We start from the raw sequence: 11,645 nt of genomic DNA on the forward strand, positions 1-11,645 counted from the left end.
TGGCCCTGACCTCCTACCAGGTGCTCAATCACTGGTTCAAACCACAACTCAGCATTTCTGCTGCAGAGTAGCAATCCTGAGATGACAGCTGTCACCCTGTGTCTCATTTCAGAATATACTGTCTTTTGCTAAAGTGGTTCAGAACACAAACTTGGTGAGGAGGATTGCAAACCTGCTCAAGTGTCCTGCAGCTGGGGTGACTTAGAGCCTGGGGAGCAGTCAGGTAGGAAAATATCACTGTTGTAGAACATCTGTGCATAGATAACGCAGGCATGCGATAGACTTTGAGGCACCCCACTGGACATGCTTGAGTTCCCTGCCTTGATATGGAGAAGATCAAAGCACAGTGAAGATTAAAGCAAAGCTGTAAACTATGCCTGAGCAAACCCTTGAAAAACAGGAGTAAACAGCAGGGGCAGAGATCCCTCTACATTAGCTCAGCAGTGCCTGAGTCCCTGCTTGTGTCCCTCTGCCTGGGCGCTGCTTCAGGGATCCCCCAGCTGGAGAGGTAACCAAAATGAAACTACTATTTGCATTTCATCTGTAGTTTTGTGCTTTTCCCATGTCCTCCCTGTGTTGATTCACGTAGCTAGATAGAAAAGCATCAGTGGATGCATTTATGGTTGCTTATGGAAACCGGGATCGTGTTACTTATTCCTAGAGAAAGGAACTGAACATTTCTAGCTGCTTTGGGAATGAATCCAACACAGGCATTCAAGGGAAGCAGAACACTTTTATGTGGGAGTCTTGAAGACTGTCAGTCAGATGGGCACCTTAGGTTCTTCCTTTATTCAAATAATCATCAGTATATATGCTGGGCTACTACCACACAGGTAGAGTCGCAACCTCAGGTTTTCTGCACGTATATCTCGTTAACTCATAGCTGTTATCTCATAACAAGTGACCTCATCTCTACTCCCCCTTGCTCTTTCCCTGGGTCTGTTCCCTTGTAAATTCTCCTTGTGTGAGTCAAAAGTCATGAGCTTATCAGTTTGTCTTCCTTGGTTTGTTTTGTGGTATTCTACCTTTTTGATCCCCTGTTCATTCTCTGTTGTCCGTAGATTCGTCAAGAGTTACCTATTGACTACATCTTCTTTTCTTCTATTCTAGCTGATGGTTGGATTTTTGCCCAACCTTGGCCTGGGGTTATCCAGGGGAGGAGGCCTATAGTCTCAGGACTACACAGCCTTGTGAACAGCTCATGATGTAAATTCTGCACTGGAACATAGGTGGGTTTTACGCAACCCTATTCCCATTCCCTTTCAGAATTTTAACTAACCTCCTACAAAGTCTCCCGTAAATTCCTATGATTATGATTATCTGATCGTCAGTAATACTAAGTGTTGTATTAGGCGGCTGCGGGGACACAAGATGTAACGAGAAAGGCCACTCCCCGAGGGAACAAGGATTAGTCGACCGAAGAATGTACCCGTGACGCAAGAAAAATGGCAAACTAAGATGATCCGATAAGCTGCCTTTTGATATGTCAATAGATGGAAAATACTGCCTCATGCTTCAGCAAAAATATCCAATCAGCATTAAGGGAGTAAGCTTTAGATGGCAATAGTAGATAACAAGTATTATAAAGGAACGCTACGATTTGAATAAAGGAGCCCTTTTTCTTGCTGCTATTATGGTGTGTGCGTGTGAGTGAGTGTGTTTTCAACTCAACCAGTCTTGTGCCAAGATAACTAGTAAGTCTTTTGTCCTCTAGAAGCCTCTTGTCAGCACCTTTCATCCTCTTAAGGGCTTTCTCCATCTTAATAGGCAGCTGAGAATCTTTGTTATGCAAATAGCCAATAACTGTGCAACCAGAGAGTAGTCAGAATCCTCAGTGATGGCCATTAATCTTTCAAAACAACCTCCAAACTAATCAGAGGAATATACACAACATAGCCTGTCTTCCACATTATGTTCCACTCCAAATTCCAGCGCACTTTCCATCTTTTCTCCTCCTGCAAGATAATGAGATTGCCATATGTTCACTGGGAAGGCTCTACCTATGTTATGTCTTTACATAAAACAATTTCTGAAATTGCTGGAGAGAAATAAATAAGATAAACATTTTTCTTTCTACCCACAGTAGCCCAGCATTGCTCGTGGCCCCCTACACAAACGGCACCTCAGTTCCAGCTCCAAAAGGAAGTTTATTGTGGCTATATTACCACTACCTGCCTGTTACCTGCAATGCAGGCCTACCATCACTCAGACTGGGAGATCAGCATGTTAATACCCTGCAGTCACCCTTTGAAAGGATGAAAGCAGGACACCAGGTCTGGTTTCTCACTGACATGCGCCAAGTCCAGTATCAAGCGACAACAGGTTCACAAAAGAGACATGACCTACATTGGCTAGCAGCATGAGATGTTGTGGCCAGAGAAAAACACTGTGCTTGTTATCTTGGAGAGAGGATATTATTCATATCAGTTAATGAGCCAGACAGCAGGAGCACTTCAATACTGCTGGGCAAAGAAACTTTCCAGTGTTAGAGATAAGACACGTCATACCATTTAACTATCAGTAGGGCAAATCAGGGCAAGCCAATCTAACAGAGCACATTCAGCAGCAGATGTTCAAGAATTAATTGCTTAATTAATTACAACACACATCACTGCTTGCTCTTAACTTATTGAAACACCCAAGGACTGAGATGATTTAGCTATTTTTCAAATACATAATCTAATAAATGCAAGATATTAGTGCAGGAAATAACTAAACTTACTGTGAATGTTATGAAAGGGAAAGGTTATTATTTAGCAGGTTGTTTCACGCACATTCATTCTCTTATATTTCAAGCACCAAAGATGTGCACATCAGAGCAGATTGACCAGAATCAGCTGAGTGTAACACAGAGGACGCAAAAAAATTACTGAGTTCTCTGCATCCTTTGGTTGGCTATGCCAGGAGTTTTACTTGGAGGTTTTTTTTCAGACAGGTCCTGTAGGAGTCAGTATTAATTCTAGCATGAAGCTTGCTTACTTCAGCATCCTTAAGTCTTCAGACTTGTTTCCTATCACCATTGTTTTCCTGTATGGGATCTCTTTAGGGGTATAGTCTGTCTTTCTGCTGTTTTAAAAGGAAGAAAAAGCACATACATGCTGAAACCTCATTGCCATACTCCTGCTGCCAGACCATGTCACATGGCAGAAAAAGCATGGCTACTCCTCCAGGGAAAAGGGCTTAGGAGCCAAGCAGGGATGAAGCCAGCAGTATCTGAGCAACATAAGCAGGTCAGGCCTGGAGATGGCATCCACATCCAGGCAAGAATCCAAAGCATGGGACAATGCCATAGCAATGCTGTAGATTCAGCACTAAGTGTGAGAGGTAGATTGTGCTTTTGCAGAGGAAGCTTCCAGTATTTTCTATATGTAGTACAGGCTCTTACTGAACTTATAACCTTCTGATGAAACAGTTAAAACTGATGAACAGGGTGAAGTTGAGGATGGGATGTTCTGTCTCAGAAGATAAGGAAGATATGCAGGATGGGGAGAGCCTAGGACAGGACAGTATGGGGAGAGTCAAGTACAGGACAGAACGGATGTACCAACTTTGAAGTATTGCCTCCCTATCAAAATGCAAAACAAAACAGGTGTGCTAACTTTGAAATTTTTTTCCTCCTATCAAAGTACAAAGAAGAACTGATGTGCTAACTCTGAAATATTAGAAATATTTCAAAGTACAAAGCATTCCAAAAGACAACAGTTTGGTAGTAGTCCTTACATGGAGATGTATAATAGCAACAGCATTGGGAAGATTGTGAGCCTGAGATGCTCAACCAATGAGTGCCAGGAGAGTTTGTTTGTTTGTTTTTTTTACCTGCATCAGATCTAGAGTATATAAATGGATGAATTTACTGAAAAGGCGTGCAATTTCTCCCTTGCCAGTAGGGGGTGTGTGCCCATTATTGCAATAAAGAATAAACTTTGCTGCTATCACTAAGATTTTTGCCTGAGCAGAAATCTTTGATTTTGAGTGTTTCTCACGTAAGCTACCCCACACGTACAAGGCAAGATCAAGGGTCTCCATAGACACACACAGCTGTAGCTGAGCTAAAGACCAGCACTCTACCAGCACAGCTCAGACAGAAAGCAAATGCCTAGGACTTGGTTTACATAGAGCTCAAGAGCCTCTGCTGTGGTTGGTTGGAAGATCCCTGCTAGGGTTGGCCACATCCTTTAAGGCTTATTAGTGTTCTCAGGGCCCTGACACTGCAGATCTACCGATAAATCTGCTGTGCTGTAGCCCTGTTGGACCTGATAACCATCAGTGGCTTGCCATCTCCTTGTTTAGAGGACAAACAGTTGTTTGTCATCTCCTTGGTTAGAGATCTACACAAGGCATTCTTTCAGCCCTTCCTCTATCATCTTTCCTGCTGCTTCCACCTGCAAACATTACTATTCCTAATTCATTAATAATATTCTTAATACTTCTTTTACAAAACACTACATTCAGTCAAAGATATAAACTTATACGAGGGCTGCTCCAAAAGCAATGCCTCCTATTTTATTATGTTTGCTCGCAATATCAGAGGTGAACGTTGGTGGTATGGTATTAGAGGCTGAACCTTCTGCCAGTATTCTCTTACATTCTGTTGGTGTGTGACAGATGGCAGCAGAGGGGCAGTCTGACAAAATGGCATCTGACATGGAAGTGTGTATGAAGCAAAGGTGTGTCATTGAATTCCTCCATGCAGAAAAAAATGTCATGCATTGGTATTTATGGACACGTGCTGAATGTTCATGGAGACCCAACAGTGGATGTGGGCACAGTGAGGCAGTGGGTGGTGCATTTCAGCAGCATTGACAATGATGTAAAAGACAAGCCACATTCTGGACAGTTATGTGCAGCTGTCACATCTTGAAATGAAGTGTGTCTCAATCAGCTCATCTGCATAAATTGGATAATGGGGTGACTATTCTGAAACATTGTGTTTTGTAGCTGAGAATGTGCTCTATCAAATAGTGTTACTGTGCTCTTTGTAGCTGTTGTAGTTTCCATGGAAACAAAGAGGAGGCATTACTTTCGGAGCAACCTACATTTATTAGCTGAGCTTCTCTAAGTAAATGTAAAATGGAATCTCTACCAAAATTCATATGCCCTGTCATTGTCCCGGTGGTAAATATCTATTACTCTAGTAGACTAATGCTACATAGAAATCATTTTTATTGCAATAAGGAAGCAGATATTTTTTTAAAGGACTTAACATTTTTAGATAGCCTTCTTTCATTCTTTGTAGCATGTGATATTTCCCGGAGATTGCAAGGAACTGTAATCAGCTTTTTTCATTTTCATTTTTTTTTTCTTTTATTCTTTCCCTTTCTTTTTTCTTTTTCTTCAAGGGGAAAAGTTCTCATTGTAATTCTTTCTGAAATCACCTCCTAGCTGAGTGACACCTTTCTCAAAACACAGATCGTTAGTGCGGATACAGTGGATGCAGTGTAATCAGGACCAAAATGCTGGACAGAAGAGTTGGTAGAGCTAAGAAGGTATTAGATCTCGATTATAGCAATTGTAGATTCATAGGAAGTAATTAGGTATGGATTGACCTGCTGGCATTTTATATTACAAATTGTGATGAAGTATGCATGGAAAATATTATATATTTTATTTTCAAAGTGAAATTCTGCAGCGAGACCACTTAAACTCAAAGTACATCATTAAACAGACTGCATCGCTCTGATGAACTCAGGCTGGTTTTGTGTGGGACTGTCAAAGATGAATCTCAACTTGCATGGGAAAGTAGAAATTCCCTAGTACATGCCATGGGTTAAAAGACACTGTAAGAAAGTTACTGTAATACATTGATAATAAGTAGTCACAAAATCTGTTGTATAATAAGAAAAAAAAAAAGGAAGATATTCTGGAGGTCTCAGGCAGAATATAGTAGATGAATAAGATGTAATCTGCAGTGTAATAAACACCTGCCCGTTATAAATAAATCATCAGCTGATAATTACTTCAGGATGTCTAAAAGCATCTACATTCCTTCAAGGCTGTTTAGCCAGATGTGCTTATCTGTATATCTTATTCTGAGACAGGAAAACTGTCATCCTTTGCAATGAAGTATTCAATGTGTGCTGTATATGCGATATCATAACTATGCCTGAAAACTAGAGTCTCCCACACAGAGATGTCTGTACTGGTCTGTCTTGGTGTCTGTGACTTTAGAGCACTGCAGATGTGCTGGGTAGCTCACCTCTTATCACACCTCTCTTTCTTAACAGACTGCTGTTCATAGATACAGGCACAAAGTAAGCACGTAATCTGTGTGATAAATTTTCCCTCTTGTAAAACTGCACTGTGTGGATGAGGGCAGATAAGGTTAATTGCAGGAGGCTGTCTAAATTTTATTTAGCATGTTGAAACTACAACTCTGAAAGATGCTGCCCATCTGTCACCTCTAAGCATTTCTAAACTCAAACAGGCTATTTTTTATGCCTAGGGCAGAGTCTCCCCTCTTTTCTGTTGCTTCTTAGATCTTTGGAAATATGTGAAGTAGACAAGAGTGATAATGTAGTAGCTTTATACAGCACTGTACGTTCCAAGAAAGGAAAAAAAAAAGGAACTTCCAATTCTTTACTAACGCACACATGACTCTGCTAGAATTGTTCTTGAAGATGACATTTTTTTGGAAACATCTTCTGCTATCTTCAACACAGGATGTACTTTCAAAATTATTGAAAATTAAATCCTTACTGAGAGAATTCCATCATCTCCTGTGCCAAGAGGACCAAGCCATGATGCTGTGTCACTAAGAAAAAAAAGACTCTTGTCCAACAAGACATGAGAAACTATAAAATTGTTTTACTTCTGTTTAAAGTCAGCTGTCAGCCTCCTTTTTTTTTACAGTTCAGTGACCTCTGGGCTCCTAAAGTATAAACACAGCTCTAAGGTGCAACTGAAGTAAGATTTATGATCGCCTTGGTCAACATTGGCCAATCTGGGGTTAAAACCTGAAAGGAATCAAAACAAAATTAAATAAACTCCTTAGATCAATGCAACAGTAACACAATCTTAATTAGAATTACAGCAGTATCAAGCACAGTGCAAAAGGCTTTTGTATATATTCTCTTAAAGAATAATTGTTTTATAGATTAACCTTTTATTGATCGTTGGACAGGAATGTATGCAAGACATTTTCACTGACCCTTGAACAAGAATGTATGTTATGTATGAGAAGCATGCACGAAAACTTTCAAGATGTCACATCTAGAAAACACTGTGTATGTTATCAGGACAGTGTATCTTGAAGGATGTTGATATAAAAAGGGAACTACCCATTGGAAAATCAGCCAGCCACTTCACAAAAGTCACATAATTTTTGATCACCAGTAATGGTATATAAACTTACTGAAAGAGAATGTCTTTTACATTGTTTGCAGGGCTGCAACAAAATTAGCTGTATGTGGGTACCATTGTTTTGGAACCAGCTGTGCAGAATGAATCTCTCTGGCATTCTGTAATGCCTCATTAGCAAGTATTACCTCACAGACATTAAAGAAACAAACCACAAATGCTTGTGCGGGACCTAGCATCCTGCTCTTGAGATCCCACTGCAATGTGGATGCAGAAGTGGATTATGATACTTAGGGACAATTATCTAGCTTCACAGTGGATCAAAATGTTCTCTTACATCTCCAATTCTGATCTCCTCAGTTTTGTCTAAAAAAGTCCTTCAGAATTATGACTTTTGTCTTCTTTAAAAATGAAATGCATCTGTTACTTTGGAAACCATGTTTTAGTCAAAGTTGATCTTAGGAAAGCTAGACACACGTATCTGACTGAACCTGGCAAGGCTGGCAGTTGTTAATTAATCTCAAAAAAACAAACCCAAATGTGGGAATACAAGAAAGACTATTCAGAGCAGAAGCTGCAGAGCAAGATAAACAGCATGAGAAGGCAAGGCTGAGAACCAAGGACATCTCCAGAAGAAGAGAAAAGCAAAAAAAATGACTCATGGCTCTGGTTGGATAAGCACCTGCATGCACAGTTAAGGAGTGTTTGTGGAATGCTTTGTTGATGTGTAAAGGCGTGTGGGAAACTTAAAAGAGAAAACTTGTGAGTGTATATAAGGGATGCGAGAACCTGTAATAAATGATTTGGATCGTTCACATCTGAGTCCATGCCTCAGATGCTGCACCTCCAAAAAAAATATTCTTCACTGTCACACGGAGAAGGGGATGATCAAACAATGTGACTGCCAAGTTCAGTTTATTGAGCAAACCAAACCATGGGTAGTCTGTGATGAGGAAAGCTTCTCACTCACACATACTCACAAAGACAAACACATCCCCATTTCCCAGCCCCATTCACTGCTTTGACTAGATGATGTAGTTGGGTTCATGGGCTCCAGATGCTCATTCTATCTGACCTGGTTCTTTCTATGCCAGGCTCTTGAGTGACAGTGCTACCTCCCACTCTCTACTTCTACGAAATATCTGACTTCCCACTAAAGATCTCTGCTGCTAAGGAATTTTGTACCCAGATGTCAGCACAGGCTGCCAGTCAATTCACGATACTGCAGTACGTCTTTGCAGCAGTTTCAGGTATTGTTCTGTAGGAGAAAATTTAAAGGCAGCTGAAGGTCACAGACTCATGGCACTGGAACTGTAGCATGAATATTGCCAACCCTGCACAAATATAGAGAGATTTTTTTATTTGACACAATAACTGAGTCACTGATTTAGCATAAATGAATTGGTGATTTATCAAAATACATTCAACGTTTGGCAAACTACATAGTAAACAATATAGCAGTTTGGACAGCAGCATGGTAAGGAAGACAATATTGGAGACAAAGGGAGTGGCTGCCTCCAAGTCAGTCTCACAGATTTCACCACTGAACAACAGTAAGTGGAAAAAGAAAATAAAAAAGATGACAGGTCACAGAGATTCAAGAGGATAAAAAGTCCATTCACAAACTATGAGGTGGAAGTAGCAGAAGAAGAACAGCACTAAGGACCCCAGTATGTCAGGGCCAACTGCTGTGGAAGCAAATATTCTTCTCCAGAGCACTTCAGCATGCCAGACAGTACACCTTGAGAGACACTGTACAATAAACACAGATCGTAGGGGCAGTACTGGGGGTCTTACATACCTTAACATGTTTGGAAAACCTGAAAAATTATTTGTTTAGTTATACGTTCAAAATAAAAACTGAAACTGCTGGAATGGATCACTAGACATATTCTTGCTTTTCAACAGAGACTGGCATTTTAAAAATTAATATTCCAGCATGAATTCTGGGAACTTGTTCCTTGGCAGTTTAATTTTCTGTCACAGTAATACTGAGCAATAGCAAGATTTAACACAGTTGCTAATAAAATTTAATAGTCACAGCAATCTTCCTTGGAAAGTACAGCTAGAAGTAGCAGTGAATAGCTGATGCAGCATTTTCTGGGCTTTCACTTCTAGAAGATCTGGGAACTTCTGGGATCATTGCCAAAGGACCTCTGGGAATCATCTGGAGAAGTCTCTGAGGCACTTGAAGGTTCCTGCTACCCTGGGAACAGATAGGTACAGGAAGCCTTGATTTCTTTTAAGATATAGAAGGCCTAAAGAACTCTGTCAGCCCTACTTGATTAAGGGACCCTTGGAGATTTTGTTTCAGCTGATGCTGATCAGAAAGGGTCTGACACCCCCTCAGATGACTATATAAGAGCTGGGCCTAAAGCAAAGATTCCAGGGTCATTAAGCAGGCAGAGCAACTGTGGGGGGGGGTAAGGTGGGTATATTATCTACTAATAATGCAGCTATAGCAATGGTGGGAATGTTTTACAGTGTGCTGATCTCAGTAGCTGCTGGAAAGAGACTTCTACTGTAATGTTAGAGATCTCGACTCAGGTAGAACTTCAGTAGGAGGATATTGGTTTGGGACAGTGACACCTGTCTCCTCTTGTTGGGTACTGAGATGTCCTTCTACCTGAAGGAGGAATGTCATTGTTGAGGAGCTGTATTTTGCTGCAAAGGAGTTGCAGGAGGAGGTTGGAACTCTATACATAATCAGAGATGGAAGAGATTGACTGGATATTTTCTAAGACCCTATAGCTTCAACAGCCCATGGAAGTACGTACTAAAAGAAGGGCAAGCTGAGTTCCTATATTAAGGTGGGAAGTAGAGGCTCCTAGAATGGAAGAGTCAGAAGCTGCTGACTTCTGGCACTAGGAGAGAGCTTGTGCTTTGCCTGAAGTCTCACAAATTAAGTACAGCACCTTGGTTGAAGTTAAGAGACTGTGTGCTCTGTCAAATAAAACTTCTGAGATAACTATGCCAAAGCTTCATAGGAGCACCAGAAGGAAACACTGAGTTAGTGGAGGCTGATTCCTCTGTTGTAGGGAGCAAATTTGTCTACTGGTCTGTCATCTCTGCTGTTTGCTGGGGTGCTGACTTACAACACAACAGAGAACCTGTGGAGTCTTCTCAGGCTCTCCAGTTCTTGTTCCCTTGCTGAGTTTTCATGGGCTAAGTCTGTGATATTGCCAGGGAAAACCTGAAATATAGCAAATATAATGTATATGGCTCTAGGTTGATAGTTAAGTATATAAAGGCCCACGTAGTATATTAGGTAATCCTGCTAGTTGTCAAAAACAATAGGGTCTTGGTTTATGTGCTCATAACATGTACTTTAAGGACTGAAGCTTTCTTGAAGGAGAGAGTCAACTGTCCCAGTTTTGGAGTGATGAATGGTGGAAGCCAACAGGATGGCCAACCTGTTAAGAACTTTTCCCTTATAATGATGGGGAAAATAGTAACTCAGTCAAGTGAGTAAGTGGTGGATCAAGTTAGCAAACAAAAGGCGTGGTTCCATGTGAGCAGAAGGGATCCAATAATCAACAAAACAGAAATGAAATGGAGTCACCCTGTACAATGTTGTCGTGGAGACTCTTCTTTGTAGGGAAAGCTCTCATATTCTTTCTAGGTAGTCAATATGACTTGGTGTTTCTCTGAACTATACACTAGTGCATGCATTGTGAGAAACAGGAGCAATAAGAGGTCTGTGCCCCACAGTAGGGCTATAGTATCACTATAGTAATGGAGTCAAGGTGGGATAGTTCCACTACCTGGAGTACTACAGTGGATAAATACTGTCTAGGAAGATGGGGAAGAAGCTGCTGTTTATGTGAGAAGGCAGTGGGACTGCATGGGGCCCTGCCTAGGGCCAGACTCTGAGCTAGGTAAGAGTTTGTAATGAGCAGACCAACATGGGTAATAGTGTGCATATCTGCTATAGCCTATGTCATCAAGATACAGTTCTAGACAAAGTTTTCAGGCACCTAGAAGTCTTGTGTTTGCAGGCCCTAGTCTCAGTGTATGATTTCAGCTACCCCAGTGTTCCTGGTAGGGCACAAGCAGTCCAGACAACTTCAGTAGTGCCTTAATGAGTTCAGCTCCTCAGTCTTCTCTGAGAAGATCCTTACTAGCAAAGCAGAACTGATTAGGGATCTGTAGGTTATGGTAGCCCCGACAGTTATCATGAGATAGAGTTCAGGATCATGAAAGGAGGAAACAAGGAAAAAAGGAGAGTTATAGTCTTGAACTTCAACTGGTCAGGCTTTAGCCTGCTCAAGTGTCTACTTGGATGAATCCCATGTGATACTCTCCTGAAGGAATACATGAAAGCCAGATGACTTTTTTTTTTTTTTCCC

At 41.1% G+C, this 11,645-nt stretch overlaps 1 protein-coding gene across 2 annotated transcripts in view; it reads left to right on the forward strand.

Annotated features, from left to right (window-relative positions):
• Positions 353 to 11,645, forward strand: part of AMN1 (antagonist of mitotic exit network 1 homolog) — a 43,132-nt gene continuing 31,839 nt past the window's right edge. For both annotated transcript variants that reach the window (XM_021389089.1, XM_021389095.1), the window contains exons 1-2: positions 353 to 508; positions 1,111 to 1,229. The gene's annotated coding sequence lies outside the window, so the exon portion shown is untranslated. The remainder of the gene's footprint in view (positions 509 to 1,110; positions 1,230 to 11,645) is intronic.

Source organism: Numida meleagris, chromosome 1, assembly GCF_002078875.1.
Source record: "Numida meleagris isolate 19003 breed g44 Domestic line chromosome 1, NumMel1.0, whole genome shotgun sequence".
In the NCBI taxonomy this organism is placed as follows: Eukaryota; Metazoa; Chordata; class Aves; order Galliformes; family Numididae; genus Numida; species Numida meleagris.